This window comes from Macaca mulatta, chromosome 10, assembly GCF_049350105.2.
Source record: "Macaca mulatta isolate MMU2019108-1 chromosome 10, T2T-MMU8v2.0, whole genome shotgun sequence".
Lineage (NCBI taxonomy): Eukaryota > Metazoa > Chordata > Mammalia > Primates > Cercopithecidae > Macaca > Macaca mulatta.
In genome coordinates this window covers 87,580,282-87,596,708 of record NC_133415.1, presented here as the reverse complement: position 1 = coordinate 87,596,708, position 16,427 = coordinate 87,580,282, and the positions used below count along the sequence as shown (strand labels likewise).

General features: G+C 40.9%; 1 protein-coding gene across 17 annotated transcripts in view; it reads left to right on the top strand.

Annotated features, from left to right (window-relative positions):
• NCOA6 (nuclear receptor coactivator 6) overlaps nt 1-16,427 on the top strand; it is a 119,393-nt gene that overhangs the window by 22,744 nt on the left and 80,222 nt on the right. For 12 of the 17 annotated variants that reach the window (XR_013399787.1, XR_013399786.1, XM_077951494.1 and 9 more), the window contains exon 2: nt 14,968-15,081. The exons of 4 other annotated variants lie outside the window; for them this stretch is intronic. The gene's annotated coding sequence lies outside the window, so the exon portion shown is untranslated. Of the gene's footprint in view, nt 1-14,967; nt 15,082-15,995; nt 16,060-16,427 lie in introns of all 17 variants that reach the window. One more of the 17 variants, XM_077951484.1, reaches the window with a different exon arrangement.

Sequence of the window (16,427 nt, the reverse complement as noted above, 5' to 3'; positions counted from 1 at the left end):
AGATAACCTGCAGAATGGGAGAAAATATTTGCAGACTATTCATTTGACAAGGGATTAATATCTGGAATAACCAAGGAACTGAAATATTTCAACAGCAGAAAAACAGTCTGATTTTAAAATTGGGTACTTGATCTGAATAGACATTTCTCCAAAGAAAATGTAAAATTGTCAACCAGTATATGAAAATCTGCTTAACGTCACTCATATCTAGAAATGTAAATGAAAACCATAATGACATACTATTTCACCCCAGTTAAAATAGTGGCTATTACCAAAAAGATGGAGAAAAGGGAACTACTATATACTGTTGATGGGAATGTAAATTAGTACAGCCATTGTGGAAAATAGTTATGGCAGTTCCTCAAAAAGCTAAAAAGTCACTGGACCGGGCACAGTGGCTCACACCTGTAATCCCAGCACTTTGGGAGGCCGAGGCAAGTGGATCACAAGGTCGGGAGTTTGAGACTAGCCTGGCCAAGATGGTGAAACCCCATCTCTACTAAAAATACAAAATTTTGCTGGGCACAGTGGCGGGCGCCTGTAATCCCAGCTACTCGGGAGGCTGAGGCAGGAGAACCTCTTGAACCTGGGAAGTGGAGGTTGCAGTGAGCCGAGATCACGCCACTGTGCTCTAGCCTGGGGCCTGGGCAACAGAGCAAGACTCCGTCTCAAAAAAAAAGCTAAGAAGAGAACTACTATATGATCCAGCAATCCTGCTAATAGGTATATATTCAAAGGAAAGGAAATCAGTATGTCGAAGAGACATCTGCATTCTCATGTTTATTGCAGCACTGTTCACAACAGCAAAGAGAGAGAATCAACCTGTGTCCATCAGTACATGGCTAGATAAAGAAAATGTGGTATATATACACAGTGGAATACTATTCGGCCATAAAAGAATGAAATCTTGTTATTTGTAGCAACAGGCATCAGCCTGGAGGACATTATGTTAAGTGAAATAAGCCAGGCACAGAAAGGTAAATGCCATATGTTCTTATATGTGGAAGCTAAAAAAGTTGATCGCAATAGAAGTAGAGAGTAGAATAGGCCAGGTGTGGTGGCTCACGCCTGTAATCCTAGCACTTTGAGAGGCCAAGGTGGGTGGATCGCTTGAGCCCAGGAATTCGAGGTCAGCCTGGGCAACGTGGCGAAACCCCATCTCTACTAAAAATACGCAAGAAAATTAGCTGGGCGTGGTAGTGCGCGCCTGAAAATCCAGCTACTAGGGAGACTGAGGCACAAGAATCGCTTGAAACCAGGAGGCAGAGGTTGCAGTAAACTGAGATTGTACCACTGCGCTCTATCCTGGGTGACGGAATGAGACTGTCTCCAAAAAAAAAAAAAAAAAAAAAAGTTATAAGAAGTAGAGAGTATAACAGTGGTTACTAGAGTCTGGAAAGAGTGGGGGAAGGGTAAAAAGGAGAGACTGGTTAATGGGTACAAAATTATAGCTGGATAGGGCTAATAAGTTCTAGTGTTCTCTAGCACTATAGGATGACTATAAATAAAAAGAATTTATTGTATATTTTCTAATAACTGGAAGAGAGGATGTTGAATGTTCCAACACAAATAATAAATGAGGTGATGGATGTGCTAATTACTCTGATTTGATTATTACACATTGTATACATGTATCAAAATATTATACTGTACCCCACATATATGTACAGTTATGTGTGATTAAAATAATTTTTTTGAAAAAGAAAGCTGAAATAACATGTTTTATATATTTTATATTTAAAATGTAAATATTTCTCATGATGTTAAGTATTCTCAAAAACATTAGTCTCAATGGGAAGCAATATTTGAGTATATTTAAATTGTTTAACCACCTCTGTTGTTGAACCATCAACAGAATATTTTGATGAACTTTTTTTTTTTTTTTTGAGACAGGATCTCACTCTGTTATCCATGCTGGAGTACAGTGGTGCAGTCATGGCTCACTGCAGCCTCAACCTCTCCCAGGTCCAAGCGATCCTCCCACCTCAGCCTGTTGAGTAGCTGAGACCACAGGTGTGCCACCACACCTAGCTTGCTTTATTTATTTATGACAGGATCTCCCTATGTTGCCCAGGCTGGAGTGTAGTGGCACGATCTTGGCTCACTGCAACCTCCACCTCTCGGGTTCAAATGGTTCTTCTGCCTTAGCCTCCTGAATAGCTGGGACTACAGGGACCTGCCACCATGCCCGGCTAATTTTTGTATTTTTAGTAGTGATGGGGTTTCACCATATTGGTCAGGCTGGTCTCCAAGTCCCAACCTCAGGTGATCTGCTTGCCTCAGCCTCCCAAAGTGCTGGGATTATAGGCGTGAGCAACCACATTCAGCCTAAATTTTACTTTCGTAGAGATGGAATCTCACTGTGTTGTCCAAGCTGTGATGAACTTCTTCAGGTTTTTTTTTTTTTTAAACAGAGTTTCTCTCTGTCACCCAGGCTGGAGTGCAGTGGCGCCATCTCGGTTCATTGCAGCTTCCGCCTCCCGGGTTCAGGCAGTTCTCCTGCCTCTCCAGCTACTGTAATCCCCTAGTAGCTGGGATTACAGGTGTGCACCACCACACCCAGCTCATTTTTTGTATTTTTGGTAGAGACGGGGTTTCACAATGTTGGCCAGGCTGGTCTCTCGAACTTCTGACCTCAAGGGATCCTCCCGCCTCAACCTTCTAAAGTGCTGGGATTACGAGTGTGAGCCACTGCCCCCATCAGTGATGAACTTCTTTGAATATAAATCTTTGACCACATTTTCAGTTATTTCATTGGGTTAAACTCCTAGATTGTTAAGCTTATGGTTAAGATGTTAAGGGTGATTCTGTTTGCTTATGTTTAAGCAAAATGTAAATGTTAATCTATTTCATTGTACCATTGCCACAATTATTTTTTTTTTAAATCTTCTAATTTGATGAAAAAAGACACATTTCACTTTCTCCTTTTTTCTGTTTTTTTTTTTGTTTATTTTGTTTTTTTGTTTTTTAGACCAAGTCTTGCTCTGTCACTCAGGCTGGAGTACAGTGTCACAATAGTGGCTCACTGCGACCTCTGCCTCTGGGTTCATGTGATTCTCCTGCCTCAGTCTCCCGAGCAGCTGGGATTATGGGTGCGGGCCACCACACCCCGTTAATTTTTGTATTTTTAGTAGAGATGAGGTTTCACCGTATTACCCAGGCTGGTCTTGAACTCCTGACCTCAAGTGATGCATTTGCCTCGGCCTTCTAAAGTGCTGGGATTACAGGTGTGAGCCATCATGCCTGGCCTGTTTTTCTTTGATTACTTATGAAGTGTAGCAAGCTTTTTGATCATTGATTATGTTTATTTCTGATTTTATAAATCGCTGGGCATGGTGGCTCACGCTTATAATCCCAGCACTTTTTGGAGGCTGAGGTGAGTGGATCACTTGAGCCCAGGAGTTGGAAACCAGTCTGGGCAACATGATAAAACCCCGTCTCTACAAAAAATACGAAAATTAGCCGAGCATGGTGGTGTGTGCCTGTAGGCCCAGCTACTTGGGAGGCTGAGGTGGGAGGATCACTTGGGCCCAGCTACTCAGGAGGCTGAAGTGAGAGGATCACTTGGGCCTGGTGGGTCAAGGCTGCATTGAGCTGGAAATTGTGCCACTGTCCTTTAGCCTGGGCAGCAGGGTGAGACCCTGACTCAACAAACTGAAACAAACAAAAATATATAATTCTCAACTTGCATTTTGCCTTTCAATTCATGTGCATTTCGACCTGCAAAAATTTTAAAATAATATAATTATATAATTAAACCTGTATTTTGCTTAGTTCTTTCACAGTTCATGAACTGATATATTTTAAAAGGTAACCAATATATGATCATAGTATTACTTCATTTTTATATTTTCACCAATTTTTTTTTTTTTTTTTTTTTTTTTTTGAGATGGAGCCTTGCTGTGTTGCCAGGCTGGAGTACAGTGGTGCGATCTCGGCTCACTGCAACCTCCAACTCCCTGGTTCAAGCGATTCTTCTGCCTTAGCCTGCCGAGTAGCTGGGATTACAGGCATGCACCACCACGCCCAGCTAATTTTTGTATTTTTAGTAGAGACAGGCTTTCGCCATGTTGGCCAGGATGGTCTCGATCTCCTGACCTCATGATCCGCCCGCCTCGGCCTCCCAAAATGCTGAGATTACAGGCGTGAGCTACTGTGCCCAGGCTAATTTTGTATTTTTAGTAGAGATGAGGTTTCTCCGTGTTGGCCAGGCTGGTCTTGTACTCCTGAACTCAGGTGATCTGCCTGCCTCGGCCTCCCAAAGTGCTGGGATTATAGGCGTGAGCCACCGCACCCGGCCTATGAATGATTTGTTAATGTGTTATTGAATTTGATTTGCAGTATTTTGTTGAGTATTTTTGCATCAGTGTTTATCATCTTTTTTTGATGTTTCTTTTTGGTATCAGGGTAATATTGGCCTTGTAGAATGAGTTTGGAACTATTCTCTTCACTATTTTTTGGAATAGGTTGAGTAGGATTGGTATTAGTTCTTCCTTAAATGTTTGGTAGAATTCAGCAGTGAAGCCATTGGATCCCAGGCTTCTTTTTTATTACAGCTTTTCCTTATGGTTTTGATCTTGTTTTTTGTTTTGTTTTGTTTTGTTTTTGAGATGGAGTCTCACTCTGTCGCCGAGGCTGGAGTGCATCGGTGTAATACCGGCTCACTGCAACCTCCGCCTCCTGGGTTCAAGTGATTCTCCTGCCTCAGCCTCCCGAGTAGAGGGAACTGCAGGCGTGTGCCACCATGCCTGGCTAACTTTTGTATTTTTAGTAGAGACAGGGTTTCACCTGATCTTGTTACTTGTTACTGGTCTGTTCAGGTTTTGGATTTTTTCATGGTTAATGTTAGTAGGTTTTTTCTAGGTTTTCCAATTTATTGGCATATAGTTGCTTATAGTAGCCTCTAACAATCCTTTGAATTTCTGAAGTATCAGTTGTAATGTCTCCTTTTTCATCTCTGATTTTATTTATTTGGGTCTTCTCTTTTTGTTAGTTTGGTTAAAGGTTGTCAATTTTGTTTATCTTTTCATATCTTGAGATATGAGTAGTTGATACACTACAATTACAGTGTTATTGTATTCTGTTTCTCTGTGTACTTACTATTACCAGTGAGTTTTGTACCTTCAGATGATTTTTATTTCTCATTAACATCTTTTGCTTTCAGATTGAAGAATTCCGTTTAGCATTTCTTGTAGGACAGTTCTGATGTTGATGAAATCCCTCAGCTTTTGTTTGGGAAAGTCTTTATTTCTCCTTCATGTTTGTAGGATATTTTCGCTGGATATACTATTCTAGAGTAAATGTTTTTTTTTCCTTTTGCATTTGAAATATGTCATACCACTCTCTCCTGGCCTGTAGGATCTCCACTAAAAAGTCCGCTGCCAGATGTATTGGAGCTCCATTGTATTTTTTAAAATTGTTATTTGTTTCTATTGTCTTGCTGCTTTTAGGATCCTTTCTTTATCATTGACCTTTGGGAGTTTGATTATTAAATGTCTTGAAGTAGTACTCTTTGGGTTAAACTGGCTTGCATTCTATAACTTCCTTGTACTTGAATATTGATATCTTTCTCTAGGTTTGGGAAATTCTCTGTTATTATTCATTTGAATAAACTTTCTGCCCCCTCTCTCTCTCTACCTCATCTTTAAGGCCAATAACTCTTAGATTTGCCCTTTTGAGGTTATTTTGTATTAATAGATCTTGTAGATGTGCTTCATTCTTTTGTCTCCTCTGACTTTGTATTTTCAAAGAGGCTGTCTTCAAGCTCACCATTTTTTTCTTCTTCTTGATCAATTCTGCTGGTAAGAGATTGATACATTCTTTAGTATGTCAGTTGCATTTTCAACTCCAGAATTTCTGCTTGGTTATTTTTAATTATTTCCGTCCCTTTGTTAAATTTATTTGACAGGATTCTGAATTCCTTCTGTGTGCTCTCTTGAATTTCATTGAATTTCCTCTAAACAGCTATTTTGAATTATCTGTCTGAAAGGTCACATATCTCTGTCTCTCTGGAATTAGTCTCTGGTACCATATTTAGTTCATTTGGTGAGGTTATGTTTTCTTGGATTACCTTGATGTTTGTGGATGTTTGTTGGTGTCTAGGCATTGGAGAGTTAGGTATTTATTATAGTCTTTACAGTCTGGGCTTGTTTTTACCCATCTTTCTTGCGAAGGCTTCCCAAGTGTCTGAAGGGACTTGAGTGTTGTGATCTCAGTCTCTCGTCACTGCATTTGTATGTACGTTAGATGGCACCCCAAGTGTTGTAAAACTGTAGCTCTTGCAGACTCATAGAGGTACCACCTCGGTGGTCTTAGGTAAAATCCAGAATGATTCTCTGGATTACCAGGCAGAGACTCTTGTTCTCTTCTCTTGCTCTCTCCTAAACAATTGGAATTTGTCTGTCTCTGCTGAGCTACCTGGAGCTAGGGGAGAGGTTATACAAGCACCCCTGTGGCCACCCCACCATTGGGACTACACTGGGTCAGACCTAAAGTCAGCACAGCATTGGGTCTCTTGCCCAAGGCCTGCAGTAACCACCACCTGTGTTATTCACTCAAGGCCCTAGGGCTTTACAGTTGGCAAGTGGCAAAGCCAGCCATGCTGTATCCTTCCCTTCAGGGTGGCAAGTTCTCTCCGTCCCTGGGTGGGTCCAGAGATGTTTGGAAGCCAGGGCCTGGAGTCGGAAACCTTAGGAATCTATCTAGTGCTTTGTTCTGCTGCAGCTGAGCTAGCACCCAAGTAACAAGACAAAGTCCTTCCCATTTTTTTTTGTCCTCTTTCTGCAAACAGAGGCATCTCTCCAAACAGAGGCATCTCTCCCTGTGGCCACCACCCCAGACCTGCGGCAGGTACCACCTGGCTACTGCCAGTGTTCACTCAAGGCCCGAGGGCTCTTGATTTAGGTTGTGATGAATGCTGCCAGGCCTAGGACTCTCCCTTCAATACAATGGGCTCTTGTCTGGCCCAGGACAGGCCCAGAGCCTCTTTGAAAATACAATCAGAGGATACAAAAGAAAAAAGAATAAAAAAGAATGAAAATGCCATCCAAGAACCAAGTCCTAGAGTTGGGGACCCCGAGAACCTGCTTAGTGCTCTACATAACCCAAATAGTAAAGGGAACTTTGTCTTGTAGCTTAGTGTCTCCGGTACCTAAGCTGGAAACTCTGTTTCCCAGGCTGGAGTACAACGGTGTGATCTTGGCTCACTGCAGCTGCCGCCTCCCAGGTTCAGGTTCAAGCAATTCTTCTGTCTCGGCCTCCTGAGTAGCTGGGACTACAGGCATACACCACCACGTCCAGCTAATTTTTGCATTTTTAGTAGAGACAGGGTTTCACCATGTTGGCCAGGCTGGTCTTGAACTCCTGACCTCAGGTTATCCACCCACCTCGGCCTCCCAAAGTGCTGGGATTATAGACATGAGCCACCATACCCAGCCCCTTTACTCTGCTTTCTTTTCTCAAGCAGAAGGAGTCTCTCCCTGTAGCCACCACAGCTGGGAATGTGCTGGGTCATACCTGCAGACAGCATGTCTCAGTCTCATCCACGGCCCCACGGCAAATACCACCTGGCTACCAGTGCTGATTATTTGGGGCCTCATGGGTCTTTAGTCAGCGGGTGATGAATGCTGCCAGGGCTGAATCCTTCCTTTCAAGGCAGTGAGTTCCTTTCTGGCCCAGAGTATGTCTAGAAATGTCATTCAGGAGCCAGGGTCTAGAGTGGGGACTTCAGAACGCTGCCTTCTCCTACTGTGGCTGAGCTGGTATCCAAGTTGCAAGACAAAGTCCTCTTTACTCTTCCCTCTCCTCTCCTCAAGCAGAGAGAAGGGGTCTTTCCCAGAGCTGTCAGCTGTGCTGCCTGGGTTTTGGGAAGGGGTGGCACGAGCTCTCCCTTGGCCATCCTGGCTGATGTCTCACTAGATTATGTGTCCCCGAAATCTACTGGCTCTGAGCCCAGCACAGCATCAGGACTTGCCCAGGATTTGCAGTCCTTGTGGCTGAGACTACCTTTCAGGTTTATTTAGGACCCCAGAGCACTTTAACCCACGGCAGCAAGGGTTGCTGGAACTCAGGTTCTAGCCACTGAAATGAATGATTCCCCTCTGGCTAGGTCCGGTGTAAAATGCTCCCTCCATGGGTACGTGGGTAGCGGCTGAGTTTTGCCCAGGGTTACTTTCTGCTGTGACAGAGTAGCACTGAGTTCCAATGCAAAATTCCACAGTAACTGTGCTCTCCCTGCTTCAAGTGCACAAATTCTGTCTCCATGCCACACAGCCACTGCCGGGGGATAGGGGAAGGGTGGTATTGGCAATTCAAGTTTTTCCTACCCTCTGCAATGCCTCTTTCAGTGATAGGGAGTTAAAACCAGGTCCTGGGATCACTTACCTGACTTTTGGTTGTTTTCAAGGTGCCTTTTGTGTGGATAGTTGGTCAATTTGTTGTTCCTGTGGGAAGGATGATCAGTGGATGCTTCTATTTGGCCATCTTGCTCCTCCTTCTCCTTCCTTGGGGCAAATTCTTTAGCTACATTGCCCACCTACTCAGTTACCTCATTTAAAGGAAAAATAAATAATGTTGGAAGTGTAGTTCTAAACTTTGGCTGTACTCTTCACAATAGCAAAGATGTGGAATCAACCTCCATGCCCATCGGTGGGCTGGATAAAGAAAATGTGGTACATATACACCATGGATTACCATGCAGCCGTAAAAAAAGAATGAAATTATACCATTTGCAGCAATAGGGATGCAGCTAGAGGCCATAAAAAAAGAAGAAATTATGCCTTTTGCAGCAATAGGGATGTAGCTAGAGGCCATCATCCTAAGCAAGTTAATTCAGGAACAGAAAACCAAATACTGCATTTTCTCAGTTATAAGTAGGAGCTAAACATTGAGTACACAAGGACGTAAAGATGAGAACAATAGACACTGGGGACTATTGGGGGAGGGAGGGAGAGAGGTAAGGATTGAAAAACTGTTGGGTACCTGGGTGATAGGATCATTCGTACACCAAACCCCAGTGATACTCAATTTACCAATTTAACAAACCTGCACATGTATCCCCTGAACCTAAAGTAAAAGTTGAAAAAATAATAATAAAATAAACTTAGGTTGCATATTAGAATTGCCTGTTTAAATACCCAAAGCTCAGGCTATAGTGCAGACCTGGTTGGATCCTGGCATTATTTTTCTTAAGTTTCCCAAATGATTACAATGTAGAGCCAAGATTGAGAGCCAGTGAAGTTCTTTCAAAGCACATACCCATTTGATCTTGGGTATTCTGACTTTAGTCATTTCAGAGTAGCTAGGGAAGTTCTAATTGGGGGGTATTGGCTTGATAGGCCGAATCTCCTTCATTCTCATATTTCTACTAATAGTGTGCTGTGTATATACAGTGGGGTAAAATCACCCTGGTGAGAAGCAAGTTTGGTATATGGTGCAAGAAGCGCTGAACTTGAGGTTGGAAGATCAGGATCTAGTCCTGATCCTGCTACAATCTTTGTAACTTTAGTCAAGTTACAAAACCACATACTTTATTTCAGGCTGGGTGCTGCTGCTTATGCCTGTAATCCCAGCACTTTGGGAGGCGGGGTGGGCAGATAACTTGAGGTCAGGAGTCCAAGACCAGCCTGGCCAACATGGCAAAACCCTGTCTCTATGAAAAAGAGAGAAATAAATAAAAAGACAATCTGTGTTTCCATTTTCCTTATCTGAAAGAGTGGGGAAAATAAGACTAATAGTCTGTAAATTCCTTTCTAGCTCTAAAACTTCAAGTTTGTGAGCCAGTGGGGATAGGGGAGAGGCAGGTGGACTTCGTGTGCCTGAAGAATAGGTGAGCAAGAGGAGCCACAACACTGATGTGATAGGACATTGTTGAAGGAGCGAACAGTGGGATAAGAGGAAAGAAACTGTGTGAATAAGGAGGTTTATTACCTGGAGGTAAGGGGGTGGGATGGGATTAGATAGGGAAAAGTAGGAGAGACTGGCCTAAGGGAATACAGAGTTGGGGATGGTGGCGGTAGCTTGGCACCTGGTAATGATGTGGTCTAGGTTCTTATCATGAGTCAAATGGCTTATGGGGAAATGTGGCCAGAGGAGCCCCCTTCAAAAAAGGAGATAAAAAGCAGGAGATATTTTTGTCGTTGCATATCTGAGATGAGGTAAGAGCAGAAATATTGATACTAAGGGTTTAAGAGGTTTTATTGATCGCTAACTTTTGTTTTCAATAGGTAATATATTCACATGATTCAAAAAGAAAAACATTATTTGAAAAGATACACAGTCAAAAGTCTTGATCTCACCCTCAGCTCCCTGGACCTTCTCTATGCTCTTTTGCTTCCAACTTTTTTTTTTTTTTTTTTTTTTTTTTTTTTGAGACGGGAGTCTCGCTCTGTTGCCCAGGCTGGAAAGCAGTGGAATTTCAGCTAGCTGGAATGCTGATGATGGCACACTGCAGCCTCAGTCTCCTCAGCTCAAGTGATCCTCCCAATTCAGTCTCCTGAGTAGCTGGGACTACAAAACCCAGTCGATTTTTTATTCTTTTTTTTTTTTTTTAGTTGAAACAATATCTCACTATGTTGCCTGGGCTGGTCTCGAACTCATAGGCTCAGGCTGGAGTGCAGTGGCACAATCATGACTCGCTGTAACCTCTGCCTCCCGGGCTCAAGTGATTCTCCCACCTCAGCCTTCTGAGTAGCTGGGACTACAGGCACACGGTACCACACCTACTAATTTTTTGTATTTTTTTGTAGAGGCAGATTTCACCATGTTGCCCAGGCTGATCTCGAATTCCTGAGCTCAAGCAGTCTGCCCTCAGCACCGCCAAAGTGATGGGATTACAAGCATGAGCTGCCTGGTTCCAACTTTTTTAATATGAAAAATTTCAGGTTGGGTGCGGTGGCTCACACCTATAATCCCAGCACTTTGGGAGGCCGAGGCGGGAGGATTGCTTGAGCCTAGGAGTTTGAGATTAGGAGTTTGAGATAAGCCTTGGCAACATAGGGAGACCCTATCTCTACAAATAATCAACAGATTAGCTGGGCATGATTGTGTGCACCTGTAGTCCCAGCTACTCTGGGGCTGAAGTGGGAGGTTACTTGAGCCCAGGAGTTTGAAGCTGCAGTGAGCTGTGATCATACCACGACACTCTAGCCTAGGTGACAGAGCAAGACTGTCTCAAAAAAAAAAAAAAAATTCAAACATATACAAAAGTTGAAACAATAATACATTGTACACCATGTAGTTTAAACAAGTGTTAACATTTTGCCATTTTGGGGCCAATATCTACCTTTGTTGAATAATTTGAAAACAAGCTGCAGACATAATGATACTTTATCCCTGTGCTTTATGCATCTTCTAATAATAAAGAATATTCTCTACCTAATTACAAATAACATTACCACACCCAAGAAAATTAAAAATAATGCCCTAATATCTTCTACTCAGTTCACATTCAGTTTCCCCCAGCTGCCTGAAAAATTATTTTATGACTCTTTTCTTCAAACCAGATCGGAGTAACATTTCTGCATTGCATTTGGTTGTTATGACTCTCAGTCTCTTTTAATCTATAACTCTATCCTTCCCCTATTTTTTCCCCCAGGGTTTTGGCTTTTTGAAGAGACCAGACCAGTTTTATTATAGCAAGTTCCATATTCTAGTTCTGTCAGATTATGTTTTCTTCTGATTTTTCTTGTTGCTCTATCTCTTGAATTTCCTATGAAGGAGAAATTACGTTTGAAGACTTGTTTAGACCCAGGTTAGGCACTTTTGGTAATAATACATCATAACTTAGGCTGTGTACTTAAAGTTACATCACATCAGGAGGCATAAATGAAGAGTCTCATTCTGATTGTTGCTGAGTTTGATCACTAGGTTAAGCTGGCGACTGTCACATCTTCCCGTTATAATGGTACTCAGTTTTCCCCTTTGCAATTAGGAAGTAATCTCTGGAATGATCCTTTGGCACTGTGGTAACCTTCTGTTTTCCAACAATTTTCGATTATGCAAAAATGATTTTTAGCAACCTGTGATCATCCTTGCCTGAATCATTTATTTCATTTGGGGTTGCACAATGGTGATTTTGAAATTCTTTCTTTCCTTCTACATTTATTGACTGGTAGTCTTCTGTAAAAGAGAGCTTTGCTGCTCTACTGAGGATGAACCCTTCTAAAAAGGCTGTAAATTGCTTAATTCTTTCTCTTTAATTGTCAGTCTTCAGAATAAGTCATTAACGTCATAGGTACCTCCAATGATGGGAAGAGGTGTTTTTGTTTTTGTTTTTTTTGGTTTGTTTGTTTTTCTGAGAAGGAGTCTCACTCTGTTGCCCAGGCTGAAGTGCAGTGGCATGATCTCGGCTCACTGCAAGCTCCCCCTCCCGGGTTCACGCCATTCTCCTATCTCAGCCTCCCGAGTAGCTGGGACTACAAGCGCCCGCCACCACGCCCAGCTAATTTTTTGTATTTTTAGTAGAGACGGGGTTTCACCGTGGTCTTGATCTCCTGACCTTGTGATCTGCCCGCCTTGGCCTCCCGAAGTGCTGGGATTACAGGCGTTTGCCACCGCGCCCGGCTGAAGAGGTGTTTTTTTGTTTTTTCACTCTCTGAGTTATTGCTGGGGATTCATGGATTCTTACTTATTCATGATATAATCAATTTTAGTAATTTCCCATTCTCTTTTGATACTCAAATTGACTCAAATTTGCCCAGTGGAAAACCTTAAAACTGGCTCCTGTGTTCTTGTAACACACTCCTCATTAGTATGAGTGCTTCCTTCCCTCTGGTATAACATCGTTTTTTAAATTCACCTTGTAAGATAACCATTTTTATTGGTCTCATATTTCTTTCTAGAGTATTTTAACACTAGCATATGTAAAATATTTTTTCTCCCCTTTCCCCCAAAAAGGTAGCGCAATGTACTCAACGGTTTACTCTGTTTTTTTCTTTCAAAAATATACCTTGGAGATCTTTTTGTGTCAGTACACAGACAGCATTCTCCTTCTTGCTGTGTGTTTTTTTGTTTTTTGTTTTTTGCATTTCATTTGCATGGATGTTCTGTAATTTAAATCAGTCCCTATTGATGGACATCTGGGTAATTTCCTAACTTTTGCTATTACAAGCAATGCTGTAGTGAATAACACTATACATATGTCATCTTGTATGGTGATAAGTGTATCTGTAGGATTGCTATCCAGAAGTGGAATTGCTAGGTTAATGGTTTATGTAATAGTAATTTTTTTTTAAGAGATGAAGTTTCATTGTGTTGCTCAGACTGGAGTGCAGTGGCTATTTACAGATGCTATTATAGCTCACCACAGCCTTGAACTCCTGGCCTCAGGCAGTTCTCCTGTCTTACCCCTCAAGTACCCAGGTTTACAGGTGTGTGCCAGCACACCCAGCTTGTAATTGTGATTTTGAAAGACATTACCTAATTGCCGGTGTTGTACCACTTTTCTCTAATACCAGCAAAGAATAAGAGTGCCTGTTTCACCATAACCTTGCTGGAACAGTGCATTATCAAATTTTTGGAATTTTGCTAATCTGATGAGTGAAAAATTGTTTTTTGCTGCTTTTGTGTGAGGGTAAACATCTTGTCATATGTTGAATGTTCATTTGTATTTCTTTTTCTGTGAATTTTCTGATCATATTCTTTGTCCATTTTTATACGTTTGTCCCAATTGATCTTTTTATTTTATATGTCTGTATAAGCACATACACGTACACATACCTATGCATATATTTTTTTCTATATCATTCTATATAGGGAGATTTGTTCTTTTATCACTGATAAGATTGCAAGTATTTTTTTCTTAGTTTGTTGTTTTTTTGATTTACAATGTTTTTTGCTTTGCAGAATTGATTTTTTTGCATTTGAACTTATCAATCTTTTCTCTTATGGCTTTATTATTATTATTTTTTAGAGACAGGATCTAGCTCTCTTGCCCAGACTGGATTGCAGTGGCATGATCATAGCTCACTGTAACCTCAAGCTCTTGACCTCAAGTGGTCCTCCTGCTTTAGTCGCCCGAATAGCTGGGACCACCAGCATGCACCACCACGCCAGTTCCATGTATAAGTTTTATATCTACAGTAAAGAATATTTCAAGACTTAAACTGAAAATTTAATGAAAAATATAATGTATAGATATTATGGATAAAATCGGAAAAAAACTTATACCTAAAACTTTGTGAAGTTTAAAAAGCTAAATTTGAAATCCTGTTAGAAAAGCAGGTCTTATATTTCATATATGTACAAAATATTTTGTTTTGGGCTGTAAGCATATACAAATAGTGTGACATGTTAATTCATCTTAATTTGACAGAATTAGGAATGAAGGTATAGAGAGGGCTCTAAGGCTTAAAGTCACAGTTTTGTGATTCCTAAGTGAAGCTGCTGTAAGTCTGTGAATTTTGCTTCTACAGTCTTTGAATGCTTGCTGGTGAGTGGCCTAAAATCTCAAAAAAGGCTGCGGGCAGTGGCTCTTGCTTGTAATCTCAGCACTTTGGGAGGCTGAGGCAGGTGGATCGCTTGAGCCCAGAAGTTCAAGACCAGCCTGGGCAACATGGTGAAACACTGTCTCTACCCAAAAAAAAAAAAAAAAAAAAAATTACCCAGATGTGGTGGCATATGCCTGTGGTCCCAGCTACTTGGGAGCCTGAGGTGGGAGGGTTGCTTGAGCCCAGAAGGTTGAGCTGCAGTGAGCTATCATCTGTTACTGCACTCCAGCCTGGGTGACAGAACGAGACCCTGTCTCAAAAAAAAAAAAAAAAAATCTCCAAAAAGGTAATCTTTGTAGACTTAATGAAAGCCCTATTTTAACATTCTTTAAAAATGACAATGTTGACTTGATAACTTGTGATATTTACATTGACTTTTGTTGAAAAGATAGGTTAAGTCTGTAATTTCTGTATAATACAGTGGCTTTATTTTATTTTCTCTCTCTTTTTTTTTTTTGTTGTTGTTGTTGTTTGTTTTTAGAATTTTGATTTGGCTACTGGGCTGCTACCTTGAAATCCAAGCCCTAAAAATGCCGGCTTCTTTGGACTTAGAAGATGACCTGGATAAATGATAAAAATTAAGAAACAGATTTTGGTGAGTGAAACCTTATATGAGAGCCAATTTAGTATATATATTAAGCCAACTTAATGGCTTATATAAAGCCAACTTAATGCTTATTTTGTTTTTTTCTGATACTGTCTTTCTTTTTGGAAAAACTGTCTAGAATGTATTTATTAATCTTGGAGACATTTAATAAAATACAAATGCCATTCTTCTGTTTTTAAATGGGTTTTTTACTACAAACTATGTAGTTTCTCATCTTTTTTATAAATGATAATCTTAGGTTTCACTGTAGAAGACAATGAAAGACCAGTAAACAATACTTATTTTTAGAATTTATGTTGATTAAAACTATAATAGGGTATTATACTTCAAATAAATACCTTTGATTAAAAATAGAAATAAATATATGTTGAAAGTTGCAAACTCAGCATAACTCATAGTTTGATACTGTATTTAGATCTGAGGTGAGCTAAAGCCCAGCAAAAATTAGATTGTTTTTATCTTGAAATTTGTATTTCCCTCCCTCCTAGCTTTTGTGTAGCACTCCAATAACAGATCCTGGCAGTCCCCTGCTGGGAGATATGTCATAATGGGTTTAAATTGGCACAGGGGACTCTTCAGAAGTGCTTCATAAGCTCACATGAGAAGTTGTTAATATTAAAACATTTTTTGCATCATCTCCCTGCCCTCTCTCCTTCTTCTTTTGAGAATTTCCTTCATGTACAGTATTATGACAGGGGCTTGGATATGTGCCTTGGTGCCCTAACATCCTTAGATTTTTATCTCAGTTTGTTGAAGTGAGGACTCTGGCAAGCAGTCGTTGTTTACGTTAAATGTAATTTAAGAGTTTATTGCTGGTTTTCCTTAAAGACACTGGCATTTGCAAGTTGCTAAGAGGTAGTTTTTATATCTAGAAAGTTTTTTTTTCTTTCTTTCTTTCTGAGACTTAAGAACTTTGTGCCAGGAGCAGAAGCCCATCATTTCTGCCAGGGTGAGCAGTGCATTGAGGTATGTACAACCAGTCCTTCACTCCCAGATCCTAGGAGGAAAGAAGGAGTGCTATTAGGAGCAAAGAGGGAAGGAAGCAAGCACTGTAGAGCTGTTGCCACAAGCAGCTACTCTTCTGTGTAAATCTTTATCTGACTAACAAAGACTGCCGCTCCCTACTTAGAGAATACTCATGCTGGGTGCACAATTGACGTTTTAAAGCAGTAAAAAGATACAAGAAAAATTCCCTAGGGAAAATATTTTTCTAAAAGCATGTTTTGAGAAGAAATTAAATGTGCTACTTTCTCTGTGGAGTGGGCTGAGTTCTGAGTTGTTAAAGATGCATCAGGTTGAAATGCACATAACATAAATTAGCCATTTTAAAGTGA